Source organism: Ambystoma mexicanum, chromosome 12 (genome assembly GCF_040938575.1).
Source record: "Ambystoma mexicanum isolate Mex_15411 chromosome 12, UKY_AmexF1_1, whole genome shotgun sequence".
NCBI classification, from domain to species: domain Eukaryota; kingdom Metazoa; phylum Chordata; class Amphibia; order Caudata; family Ambystomatidae; genus Ambystoma; species Ambystoma mexicanum.
Genome location: NC_090936.1, coordinates 839,744,210 through 839,759,047, shown reverse-complemented (window position 1 = coordinate 839,759,047; position 14,838 = coordinate 839,744,210).

The window sequence follows — 14,838 nt, the reverse complement described above, 5'->3', positions numbered from 1 at the left end:
CACCCAGAGTCAGAAACTGGGGCAAAGTCCCTAACAGATCATTTTGGATGACCTTTGCGATTATCTGTATCCCCTCCTGTAAAAACTGTGCAGCTGTCTGATGACCAATTTCTAGAGTATGTAAAGAACAAATGTCTTATGTGAGTAACATTCATTATCAGGTGCAAGCAGCCCTGCCTCGAAAGCCAGCCACACCACCTCATTCACTGCAACCCTGTGACAGCGTCCGCATAAGAGTTCATTAATGGAATACTGCGCTAGCCCCTGTGTGGAAGGGGACATTTCTGTTTCCCCTTAATTCTAACTCAGCAGTGAAGATGCATGGTCACCCAAAATTGGTGAACGTAATCCACTGCAAGAGTACAGTAGCCCCTGCTGAGTGATACATATTATTACTAGGATGTGCTTACTTTCACTAACCTGTAATAACCCAGTTGTCAATGTGGCTGTTACAATAAAGCAGACAACACTAGAATTTAGCAATCCGACTAACATCCAAATCTCTTCAAACATAATGGCATGGCTTTGGTATGAGAAGTAATGTGTTGTGCATTGGCAGGGTGGGATGTGCAATCTAAATGGAGCCTCGGAGTGTGGTGAGGATTTACGATTAGGGTTTATTCCACATCTTGCAGAATGCTGGGTTTGTGTAGCTCCTTATTAGTGCAAAGTTCGGCCAATCTGGATGAGTGATGAGGACTACCTGATTGTCTTGAATGCAGAAACTGAAGCTCCCGCTGTAAGACCCATTCCCAACTTAGAGTTCAAACTCTGTCTATAACTAATGTCCTCACAGCTACTGCTGAAACAGCTGTTAGCTACCCAGAGCGTTCCCGCAAATGCGGTTTGATTCACTATTGAACAAGATGATCACTGTGCTCATTGACTGGTACTCACAGTGGCCGGGTATCACTGTGGTGGAAGCACAAGGATTAGTTGGAGGAAACGTCAGCTTGATATGATATGATATGATATGATGATATGATATATGGCGCCTATACACAATGTGTTTCAAAGCAAAGGAGGGAACAACGGAAAATACAATGACATTCTTACAGGCCTTGAACAGTAAGGATGTGAAATGAACTATCATACACGGCCTGACGACAGATAGTGCAGGAGCTAATACATAGATAGGGAAGGTAGGGGGAGAGTGGGAAGGAAATGGAAACAGACAAGCGACTACTATACTAGGCCTGACAACATTTCTGGTAGAGCCAGAGAAAACAAGAGATGAGGGAGAGGGGTGCAGAAAGGTAGGGGAGGAACAAAACAAGCGACTATCATACTAGGCCTGATGACATTTCAGATAGTGCTGGAGGGGGAGTGGGGAGGAAAAAAACAGTAAGGGGAGGGGGAGGAGACAGATGAGGTTGCTATCATACTAGGTTCGGGAACAATTCTGATAGCGTAATTGCAGAGAAGAAATTAAGGGGAGGAGATAGGAAAAGGGAGCAGGGAAAGGAGGAGATAGCAGAGAGTTAGCAGTCAAAAGAGTGGAGAAGCAAGAGGGGAGAGTGAATACAATTGCAGAAGTCAGTAGTAACATATAATGCTGCAAGCTAAGATACAAGATGAAGATGGCAACAGCATGATTCAGGGCCACCATGAGTACAAGAGGCAAAGGAAGTCCAGTATGAGAGTTGAGAAAGGGTGACGCACCGAGAATGAATGAAATCCATAAAAGTCAAATTCACCATTGGCCACAAGACGGTGATGGTGAAACCAGAATTTATCAGGACAGACTCCTGCAGAATTAGGGTTGAGGGGAGTGAGGGGGGAGCTGGGTAGAAGAATCAAGCAAAACAGGCAACACCTGTGTGCGAGAATGGTGGGACATCACGGGGGGATCAGAGGGAGTGGGGATGGCCTGTGGGGACAGAGGGAGTAACACATGTTGGTGCATGCTTACCTGCTGTCTGAGCAGGGGGTTGGGCCCTGGGTCCTCCTGGTCTGAACAGATCCAAACAGGAATTGCCCTTTTCTTCCTCTGCCCTTTGCTTAGGACGCCTGGGCGAGAGGCTCCCTTGATCTAATAGTTAAGAGCAGAAAGGAAAAGGCAGGGCTAAGAAGGTGGGTGGGGCTTAGGCCAGGTGACCTAGATCCACTTGCACCTGCTCCCCATCTGCAAAGGAAAGGAGGCTGGAGGGCTCCTTAAGTAGGGAAAACGAGCGGCAAGCAGGAAGGCACCAGGTGGGCGGGGCTTGCTAAGTGGTGAAAAAGAGCAGCAGGCAGGAAGGCACCAGACACATTGAATTTGTCCTTAGCAATGAACCGAGTAGTGGTGCCTGAATATTGTGAGATAGAAGACCTAAGTGTTGCACCATGGAGGAATAGTGGATGGCCCATAGACTTAAAATGTTTTTTGTTGACCATATTACATCCTAGGAACAATGCATAAATGGTGAAGGTTTTCTCATATTCTACAGATGTACAGTGTGAATTTTTCAGGTGATTTCGATAATAGAATTTTGCCTATAATACAGCACTTACAGCAATCAGAAATAGACATGGAAGAGTTTATTGAGTAAATGCAGGTGCACAGTCAGAAGTTTTGGTCGGTTGAAGCTGGATAGATCTGGTTATAGATATTTAGTGCTACATTGGCTGCATAGCAGAATATGACAACACAAGCAGAGCCCTCTTCCAAGTGGTCAAGCACTTCTTCAACCCACTACTGGACTCTGCCATATCACTCTCTACCGAAGAAACTACCACCAACACCGACTTCATCGAGAACATCAGCAAGATTTGGCAGCACATAGACAGCACCTCTGTATTCATAGACACACCTCACATCCCTCCTCTCAAAATCTCCACTCCCTGGACAACATTCAAGACATTAGGCCTCATCTTGAGTCTGGTGGTAATCCTTAAATGCGGCGGTAGCGCTATTACCGTCACCTTTAAGGGTCCGCCAGATCATGGCTTTGGTGGATTTCCCCCAGCTGTGAGCTGGGGGAAATCTGCTGCAAATTTGCTGTTTTTCCGTGCTTTTACCGCCGGCAGGAAATCTGTTGGCGGTAATAGTGTGAATTTTCTCCATTGGACCCAATGGGGAATGGGCACTAACCATTCTGCCAAACCCGTGATCCGTCGCTAATAGCGCCGGGGCGTTTGGAGGTAGGGCTAATAGCGCCAGCGGTAATAGCGCCAGCATTACCTCCCAACTCGTGATGAGGCCCACTCTCTACAGAGGACCTGGTAGAAACCAAGGCTGCCCTAAATGTCACATCACACACAGACGATATCCTCCCAACATCCATCCTCAAGACCCTCCCCACAGAAGCTCTCCTTCCCTATCTGGAGATCATCAACAGCTTCCTAACTCAAGTCACTTTCCCATAGACACTAAAGACAGGACCAACCATCCCTCTGTTAAAGAAACCCACTGTGGATCCCGACAACCTATATAACTATCACCCTATTTTCCCTTTTTAGGCAAGATCATTGAAAAAGCGATAGAGACGCAACTGCAGCAACACATCAATATGAACACACTCCTCCAAATCTACCAATCCAGGTTCGGACGCACATTCAGCACAGAGATGGCAACCATAGAAATGGTCGATGATGCCCTCAACATTTTTGACAACAGCCAACCCTGCCTCCTGCCTCTTTGTTATACGCGACCTCAGCGACCTTGTTTTATGCTGGTTCAAGACCTACCTCGCCAACCGCCAGCAGCTTGTACAGATTAATTCTTATAGATCACCAATGCTACCTATCACCTGCGGAGTCCTGCAGGGTTCCATCCTCTCCTGAGTGTTCTTCAATCTATGCATGGAGCTGCTCAAAGCCCTCCTAGCCACAAGTAGAATCCACATCCACCAATATGTCAATGACACACTGCATTACCTCAAGATCAACTCCATCAAGGACATCCACAGGCTCAAAAACGAAACAACACTGAACACCCAGACAAACAGACTTGGCTATTAACCATGAATCCTGAGGGCTCCACTCCTGAGCTCACCTCCTGTGCCAAGTCCTGCATGTTCCACATCAACAAACACCTCTCCTTCAAGACACACATAGCTAAGAAAACTCAGCTTGGCATCAGCTCTCCCTTCTGCAGAAAGTCAATCTCTTTCGCCCTCGGGACAGCTTTAGATCCACCGTTCAAGCACTGATCCTATCCCACCTCGATGGATTCCATTTTTGAAGGCCTCCCGTCTTCCTACCTTGTGCCCATAAGAAGTTTCCTACACGTGGCTACATGCCTCATCAAAGGTCTACCCAGATATGACCATATCAACCCAGCCCTCATCAGCCTTAACTGGCTCCCACTGCACGCACAAATCATCTTTAAGTCTTTCTGCATCATCTATAAGGCAGTCACCCTCAATTCACCCAGCTATCTTCCGGATAAACTCAGCACCTCTAGTGGATAGCACACCACCAGAATCCAGGGCACATTTCCGATTTATTCATTTTTTATTTTATGTGTTTTATTGGATATTTGTAAGGCACCTATAGAACAAGTGGTGGGTCAAGGCACCACAAGACAACCCAAGGGCTAGGGAACAAGGGAGACAGATACATTAACAGTCCTACTAGGACTTGTGACATTTGTATCATGCAATTCCAGGATAAGAATGTGAAATCTGATGCTGCAAAATGGAAAGGACAAGGAAACAAGCCTTCTCTGCATGCTACCTAAGACTATGGAATATCCTCCCCATCAGCATCAGACTTACCCCATGTTCCTACAATTCAGAAAAGAACTCAAGACCCACCTCTTCAAGGAGTAGGTGCTCCTCAACACATTGGCCATTACATCGACCCCCGTACCACCTAACTCACTAGATGCCATTTGCCCATCTCCTCCACGCCACCCTGCATAGCTATAGCCCTGCTATGTGCCCCTCTGTATCCGACCACTCACTGCATTTCTGTTCTATTGTTACCTCTGAACAGTTCTCCATTATGCATCTGTACTGTTGTTTACCTCTGTAAAGTGCTCTGTTGTTTATCTGTATTGTTGTAGACCTCTGTAAAGCATTCAGTTGCTTCTCAAAGGTAGGTCTGCGCTCAATAAATACAATAATAATAATAATAATAATAATAATAATAATAATAATAATAATAATAAAAATAAAATGTGCTTTTGACGTTGTCCATCACACAGCCAATATATGGATTACAGGAGCATGGGTTGTATGGGTTATATGCGCAGTTCACCAAGAAGTGTCTGAACAATGTTACATTAGTACCACTGTCCGTCTAACTGCCTTATTTCTGGCAGGGTTAGTGTCCTGCTAAAAACAATGCTGTCACAGAAAATAATCCATAGTGATTAAAATTGTGCCGTCCACCTCACCTCCCCTTCACTTGTCCCCAGATAATTATGTTTCTTTTTCATTACTGGAAATCAAGCAAGAAACACAAATGCTGGAGCAAGAACTGAATAAGGTAATGAAATGCAATGGAGGCACTACTAACATTTGTGAATACTGTTCTAAGTCTCCTAATAATTACTAACATGATATAGATGTAGTTGGTTTCCAAGTGCAAAGGAAAAGCAGGTATAGCAATAGTGAGTAGAGGGAGTAGAACTCCATGTGCAAAGATAGAACAGGTGAATTGGTTAAAAAGGGATGTACCGGAAAAGAGAGAGTTAATTTAGTTGATCAATAAGTGCAAAAGGAGGGTCTGTCAATGGTGGCAGCATCTGGAAAATGGCAAGATTGTACATATGTGATGCACACGATTTACACTGTATTAAAATAATAGGGAAATGAATAAGGTGGGGTAATGAGAATATCTGTTATAGATTGATGTCCCAGACATTGGTTCCTGTATTTTGCCTTGCATATGTGAGGTTTAAGGAATATTGGGGCAAGGGAAGCCTTCTTTTTTGTTTAAGGGGGCCTTGACTCAGAAAAGGCATTTTATCATAACGAGGAAAGAAGAAGAGTCAATAGCTACCCCAGGTAAAACGTGTAGAGGAGGTGGCCTTAGAAGAGGCATGGAGCTAGTTTTTGAATACTAGCCATTGAAGGTCACAGATAGGTTTGAAGTTGGACAAAAAATCATTTTATTTGTAGATTTAAACACATATCTAGAAATAGTAAGTTCACAAAACAGAAAAAAACAACAAACACTGACTTGTAAAAGTCACATATGAGCCTCATTTGGCTTACAATGGAAGGTAAAAAACAAGTCACAAACTGTTATAGTATCACAGTTGGTTAAGTGAGGGTTATTAGCATATATTTATCGTGTTGATTTCAAATACTACTGTTAGATTAGTAGTATGTTGTTACAGTCAACACATATTTATGCAGGTGTTTCTAGTTCGGGATCTACTCAGCCTTCACTGGTTATGAAATGTTCACAGATGAAGGGTCCGAACTGTCATCAGGACATGATTTAGGGCTGATGAACGCCTATGGAGACAGGTGACACATTAGGGGGTGGAACCAGTGTGACCAAACAGAGTGTATTCTGTATATAAACTGCGTTCATAATAGTATGAGAATTCATACATGACTTAATGATGGTGGTGTGGTGCGTACCTTATTTAGCAGGTATGCGATCCAGCGATGGTGCTGGAGCTCAATCATGGGGAAGAAATTGCTGTGATGTTCTAGGGCTTGATCAAGTTAGAAAAATAGCCATGCTCGTTGTCTGAGGAAGAAGGGGAGAAAATCAGCTTCTAATCCGTAATTTTGAAAGTGCATTTTACCGTAAAGGTGTCTGCGAAGTATTGTGTGAAGAGCAGGGATAATTTGGGTGGTGCCGGCACACGTATAGTGTAGGATGGAGTGAAAGCGGCCCTTTAGGTGCCTGGCGCATGGATGACTTGAAAAGTGAATAATTGGTCAGTATGGCATGATTTAGCCATAGAAGGATTTTATTCACGTTTAGGGAAGTACAGATTTAATTTGGTATAGTCGTGTATTATAGCGTGCTGGTGCCTCAAATGGATGATGGCAGGGTGGTATGCTAAAGGTTACTACGTTTGTGCACGAGATATTAAGAATTGTGATTCAGAGTGTTTAAGAAATGTCTAACAAAACGATTAGAAACTCGTTTGAAGAAACGTTTGGAAAATGCACGTATGTGTCAGAAAGAAAGCATGCAGTGAGGATGGGGCAGTGCTTGGTCTGGCTATATTGCTTATCTGGAAAGCAGAAATTCTATTCCTTCCGATTAGGGTGTTCCGATTTGGAAGAGAGCTGTGTAGCAAGCTTTGTGAGGAAAGCACTGACTAATGGAGATGGCGCATGCGCGATAAGGCATTGCACGAGGCCCCCTTAAACAAAAAAGAAGGCTTCCCTTCCCCCTATATTCCTTAAGTCTTTGGAGAACCAACTGGTTGTTGGGCTTCATTAACCTAATGGAAAATGGAAAATGTTAATATTGTCAGTTTCACTGACGACTTTTTAAAGAAATTACTAGAAACACCCTCACTGTTGGGTAATAAAACACCAGCAGCTACACCAGTCCAAAATCCATCTAACAATGACCTTGATGTTTTATTTGCGAAGAAAAAGAAACTCGTAGGAACCGAGTCCCACAGACATCTAATGCTCAAATATCTGAAAGCAGGAGACATCCCAGAAGGACTACAGGTCAAGACTATTCCGCAAGCCTTTCTAGATAATCCCATATTCATGACTAAATTTAGTGGAGTGGGCAATAAATGCTCACGTGACTTGGTCATCCTGGTCATAGCAACCGCAGTAGAAGAAACTAAGAGCCAGAAAGAAGAACTTTGAGTCCTCGAAGAAAAAATAAAATCTGAAAACATAATTCCTGAAATCAAGACCCGCTTAGAAAAAAATTGAAGAAGAGATAATAAAGTTTAAAAAATGTACCATTGACAAAAAGATCTGGACACTGCAAAATGATGTACAGAACTATAAAGAGGAAAGAACATACCCATATCTCGTACCAGGCTTCTACAATCAAGCAAACCAAAATATCCAACAAAATAAACACAATCCACGTCGACCACAGAGAACATTTGTCACCTTCTCCAATAGCCTTTAGAGCAGCAGATCCAAAAGCGATTCCAGCTCTACAAACTCAGAACCCTCAACCTCAAATCAGCAACATCCTTTTCAAGGACGTGGACAAAGAGGCCGACCGCGACAATTCCAGCAACACCCCACGCTTACGAGAAAATGGATGCCTCCAGGGAACCAATCGTGGTGATACAATCTTCAATCTTAGTAAACACATTCTCAGCCATGAAGAGACCAGCATTTTAAGCAAAGGCTTAAGTTTCATCCCGACTGTTAGGCGGAAACCTGTGCAGTTCGCTCTGGGACCACTGCAAAAGATTTAGGACTACAGGTGTTTGGCAGTAAACCCACTTGGTAGTAGTCTGTACCACACAGATTCACTTGGTAGCTGTGGCTGAGCAGTCAGACTTCCCTCAAGAAGAGTTAGACAGTATGTGGAGTATACAACATAGGGCAATTCTTCACAGTAAGACAAGCAAACACGCAACAAGGCTTCAGTGTAAAGATATAAAGGTATTTATTTATAAATACACATCTATAGAAAACACTCTGGCACTATTACGGCAAACACTTCAATTACAATTACTCTACGAAGGAAAAGATCAAACCCCGTAACAATAGTTCGACAAGTCTAGGTCTTATCAGCATCACTTATTTGCAGACAGAGGTGTATGCTTCAACCTAGATGGCACTCTAGTATTCCTTAGGACGGGAGAGGAAAATAAGCAGGTTACGAAATCAACACGATTCCAATACTTAACGGACAAATGCAAGGCAAGAAGACAAGAATCACGGTAGATCATAAAGTTCAGAGGCCAGGCCCACTCGGAGAGAGGCGAGGCGATATGTCCCAAAAAGTATCTTAGTGGAAATGCGTTCGAGTCTTTGTAGCAAATTGTTATCGGCAGATTGGACCAGTTCAGAACAACACGCTAGAGAGAGCTTGGAGGTGACACTAGGGAGAGGCGAAGATTAAGACACCTCACTGGCAACAAGGGAAGCCAGGCGGACACAGTACCTTGATTGTGGAGAGACAGCTCCGGCGGGGGCAGTTGTTGCTGGTGGTGGGCGCACGTCCAGTCTTTGCCAAGAGAAGAGAGGATCTCGTTGTCGAAGGAAAGTTGAAGATCTGTGCACCACCAGGGAAGAGACCAGCCGCGGAGTGCTCCGTCACAAGGCACCACCTTTTGGTCGTGGTACAGGGGTAGTGGCTATCCGGTTGCCGAGGTGCTCTGCACGGGCAATACGACCACTGCGTCCTGAGGCGAAGAAAAAGCAAAAGGGACTGATTGTTCCCACCAGTCAGGGGAAGAGACTCTCCGGCAGGGAGATCTCCTCTGTCGTCGGGAAGTGGCGAGTCGGTTCAGCAGGGCTCCACCGGAGGTGTCGTCGTTGCAGGTCGGCTCAGCTTTACCCTCGTTGGAATCTTAGGTCCTGTGGCGACTTCTGAAGATCCAGTCCAAAAACCCTGCTTTTATGCAGAAAACCTCCATTCATTCAGCCTAGCTGTCAATCAACACACGCTAAGTGTTGAGCGGGGAAGCTCACCAGTTGGGCCAATCACACCAGAGTGCGACCGAAGTTGGCAAGGCAACTCGGTCCAGGGTGCCTAAACCCCCTCCCACACCCCTGTGGTAACCCAGACAGAATGGCACCACTTTGGAGGGTCTCTGTACAGAAGCCCGCCAAAAGTGGAACAAAGGGCTCGACCGTTGGTTTAGGAGTCACAGAGACGAACACAGACGCCATTTTAAAAACCGAGTTCTGGCAGAAAATACCATCCGATAGACTTATTTAAGATAAGTAGACCGGTGGTATGTTAGAGACTAACGAGAAAAAGTATCAATCTCTAACATTGGGAAGAATCCCATAGGGTTATATTCGGGGTCGAACATAACAAGTTAGTTCCACTGCCACCAGCCAAAACTCGACGAGGGGGGACGGGACAGTGCCCCCTCGAATAACAGACCCAGGAGTAATCGAATGACCCCTACTAGTACGTCCACAATAGGATGGTTTGTACTAGTTCTGTTAGTAAATTTAGGTCTAGTAAAGCCAATGGTGACTTTACATGCCCGGGGAGACAGTAGTCAGTCCCCGGGTATGGAGTCTATGATGGAGGTCCGCTAGGACGCCCCAGTGTTACGGCACGGAGGGTGCGGTGTAACACACATAGAAAAACATATGAGACCTTATGGAGTAAAGGACCCCATAGCCCATAGAACACATTGACATTCAAAGGAATTACACACATTCATGTCCAAGAGTGGGAGAAAAAGAGTCTCACTCTTGGCAGGATGGAAAAAAACAAACACCAGAAATCCAGCAAAGCTGCTGGGGGACTCACTAGGTTAGGAAATTCAGCCTAAACAGAGAATTTTCCCTAACACCGACCACACCCGCAAACAGATTTCAAACAGAGGTTGAACTCCGCAAGTTCTTCCAAACCATCAGACTCAAATTCTTCTTCAATGATAAACCTGAGAAAGACCAAACTGAATCCACAGGATTAAGATCCCCTTCAAACTTCACACCACTATCTCACATGATGTGCCCAGAAATCCTGGCTTTTGAAAATCGCATCCTTCGAGAGACCAACAAACTGTTTGAAAGAAACATCAAATATACAGATAACCTAAATAAAAATGAACGCCTGTCTTTCAAGAACCTCGAAAACAATCACAATTTCTTGATTAAACCTGCCGACAAGGGTGGAGGTATCGTTTTGTGGGCCAAAACTTTATACAATACAGAAGTACAGAAACATCTCACCAACATAAAGTTTTATCGACAAATACCCATCGATCCCACCACTAGACTTCTCAACGAAATAGAAAGCCTGATGTGCCACGCACTACAAGAAGGCTGGATCGACGATGATATAAAACTTTTTCTGACAAATCGCCATCCGATTCTACCAGCCTTCTACCTACTACCCAAGATCCACAAAGACGCAAGCAACCCACCTGGCTGCCCAATCTTAGCAGGTATAGTATCAGTCCTAGAACCCCTATCGATTTACATTGACTTCTTTTTACGCCCGTTCATCAGCAAAATTAGCTCCTACATGCAGGATACAACATCAACCATCACAAAAAATGGACGCCCTCTCTATAAACCAAGAAGACCTCTTAGTCACCCTTGACGTCAAATCACTATACACAAGCATCCCTCAACGCGAATGCATCAACGTCCTTGCTACTTACCTAGACAAAAGAACCAACATGGTTTAGCGTATTGCAAAGGTTTTCTAAAACTATGTTTCCAATATTCAATGCATGCAAGTCAATTACTATGTCAATTTTTTGTTAATACCCCAAAGACCCTCAAAGTATATTTAGTTACTGTTCACTCCGATGTATATTTGCGCGGTTTGTTGAGCCATGCAAAAAAAATCTTGTAGTTCCGTTTCGTTTCCTTTCCATGTCATGAGGACGTCGTCAATATATTGAATCCAAAATCCCACCTGTTCTTTGTAGGGGTTGTTGATATCATAGATGGATTTAGCTTCAAAGAAGTCCATGAAAAGGTTGGCTGTGTATGGTGCAAAGGTTGCCCCCATAGAAGTGCCTTGGAATTGTTGGTAGAAAGATGTTTCAAAGATGAAATAGTTTTCTGTGTATGCGATACCGATGCATTCGAGTAAAAAAGCCGTCGGTGGTTCCATGTTGGTTCTTTTGTCTAGGTAAGTAGCAAGGATGTTGATGCATTCGCATTGAGGGTTGCTTGTGTATAGTGATTTGACGTCAAGGGTGACTAAGAGGTCTTCTTGTTTTATAGAGAGGGTGTCCATTTTTTTTATATTTGATGTTGTATCCTGCACGTAGGACCTCATTTTCCTGATGAACGGGCGTAAAAAGAAGTTAATGTAGATCGATAGGGGTTGTAGGAATGATCCTTTTCCTGCTACAATTAGGCGGCCAGGTGGGTTGCTTTCATCTTTGTGGATCTTGGGTAGTAGGCAGAAGGCTAGTAGAATCGGATGGCGATTTGTCCGAAAAAGTTTTTCATCATCGTCGATCCAGCCTTCTTGTAGTGTGTGGCACATCAGGCTTTCTATTTCATTGAGAAGTCTGGTGGTGGGATCGATGGGTATTTGTCGATAGAACTTTATGTTGGTGAGGTGTTTCTGTACTTCTGTATTGTATAAAGTTTTGGCCCACAAAACAATACCTCCACCCTTGTCGGTAGGTTTTATCAAGAAATTGTGATTGTTTTCGAGGTTTTTCAAAGACAGGCGTTCATTTTTGTTTAGGTTATCTGGATATTTGATGTTTCTTTCAAACAGTTTGTTGGTCTTTAGAAGGTTGCGATTTTCAAAGCCAGGATTTCTGTGCACACCATAAGAGATAGGGGTGTGAAGTTTGAAGGTGATCTTAATCCTGTGGATTCAGGTGGGTCATTCTCAGGTTTATTATTGAAGAAGAATTTGAGTCTGATGGTTCAGAAGAACTTGCGGAGTTCAACCTCTGTTTCAAATCTGTTTGCGGGTGTGGTCAGGATGAAACTTAAGCCTTTGCTTAAAATGCTCGTCCCTTCATGGCTTAGAATGTGTTTACTAAGATTGAATATTGGTATCACCACGATTGGTTCCCTGGAGGCATCCATTGTCTCGTTTGCATGGGGTGTTGCTGGAATTGTCTCGGTCAGCCTCTTTGTCTGCGTCCTTGAAAAGGATGTTGCTGATCTGAGGTGGAGGGTCCTGAGTTTGTAGAGCTGGAATCGCTGTTGGATCCGCTGCTCATAGAGCTATTGGAGAAGGTGACAAATTTTCTCTGTGGTCGACGTGGGTTGCGTTTAATTTTGTTGGATATTTTGGTTTGCTTGATTGTACAAGCCCGAGATGAGATATGGGTATGTTCTTTCCTCTTTATAGTTCTTTACGTCATTTTGCAGTTTACAGAGATTTTTGTCAATGGTACATTTTTTAAACTTTATTATCTCGTCTTCAAAATTTTCTAAGTGGGTCTTGATTTCAGGAATTATGTTTTCAGATTTGATTTTTTTTTCGAGGACTCAAAGTTCTTCTTTCTGGCTCTTAGTTTATTCTTCTGCGGTTGCTATGACCAGGATGACCCAGTCACGTGAGCATTTATTGCCCACTCCACTAAATTTTGTCATGAATCTTGGATTATCTAGAAAGACTCGCAGAATATTTATGACCTGTAGGCCTTCTGATATGTCTACTGCTTTCAAATATTCGAGCATTAGATGTCTGTGGGACTCGGTTCTTACAAGTTTCTTTTTGTTCGCAAATAAAACGTCAAGGTCATTGTTAGATGGATTTTGGACTGGTGTAGCTGCTGGTGTTTTGTTACCCAACAGTGAGGGTGTTTCTAGTAATTTCTTTAAAAAGTTGTCAGTGAAACTGACAATATTAACATTTTCCATTGATTGGATAAAGGTTAATGAAGCCCACCAACCAGTTGGTTGTCCAAAGACTTAAGGAATATAGGGGCAAGGGGAGCCTTCTTTTTTGTTTAAGGGGGTCTTGCGCAATGCCTTATCGCGCATGCGCCATCTCCATTAGTCAGCGCTTTCCTCACAAAGCTTGCTACACAGCTCTCTTCCACATCGGAACACCCTAATTGGAAGGAATAGAATTTCTGCTTTCCAGGTAAGCAACATAGCCAGACCAGGCACCGCCCCAACCTCACTGCATGCTTTCTTTCTGACACATACATGCTTTTTCCAAACGCTTCTTCAAATGAGTTTCTAATCGTTTTGTTAGACGTTTCTCAAATGCGCTGAATCACAATTATTAATGTCTCGTGCACAAACGTAGTAACCTTTAGCATACCACCCTGCCATCATCCATTTGAGGCACCAGCACGCTATAATACACGACTATTACAAATTAAATCTGTACTTCCCTAAACGTGAATAAAATCCTTCTATGGCTAAATCATGCCATAATGACCAATTATTCACTTTTCAAGTCATCCACGGGCCAGGCACCTAGAGGGCCGCTTTCACTCCAGCTCTATACTACACATGTGACGGCACCACCCAAATTATCCCTGCTCTTCACACAATACTTCACAGGCACCTTTACAGTAAAATTCACTTTCAAAATTACGGAGTAGAAGCTGATTTTCTCCCTTTCTTCCTCACACAGCAACCATGGCTATTTTTCTAACTTGATCAAGACCTAGAAGATCACAGCAATTTCTTCCCCGTGATTGAGCTCCAGCACCATCGCTGGATCGCACACCTGCTAAATAAGGTATGCAGCACACCACCATCATTAAGTCATGTATGAATTCTCATACTATTATGGTAATTTACCGTTACCCTGTTTCTCTGTAGATACTTTGCTACTGACGCCCGCGCCATTTGAGGTGCTTTTTTGAAACTACTTTGTGTTTAACTGTCGATCAAACACAGGTAGGCTTTTAGAGCTCAGTTTATATACAGAATACACTCTGTATGGTCACAGTGGTTCCCCCCCTAATGTGTCACCTGTCTCCATAGGCGTTCACCAGCCCTAAACCTTGTCCGGATGACAGTTCGGACCCTTCATCTGTGAACATTTCATACCCAGTGAAGGCTGACTAGATCCTGAACTAGACACACCTGCATAAATATGTGTTGACTGTAACAACATACTACTAATCTAAAAGTAGTATTTGAAATCAACACGATAAATATATGCTACTAACCCTAACAGTTTGTCACTTGTTTGTTACCTTCCATTGTAAGCCAAATGAGGCTCATATGTGACTTTTACAAGTCAGTGTTTGTTGTTTTTTCGGTTTTGTGAACTTACTATTTCTAGATATGTGTTTAAATCTACAAATAAATTGATTTTTTGTCCAACTTCAAACCTATCTGTGACCTTCGATGGCTAGTATTCAAAATC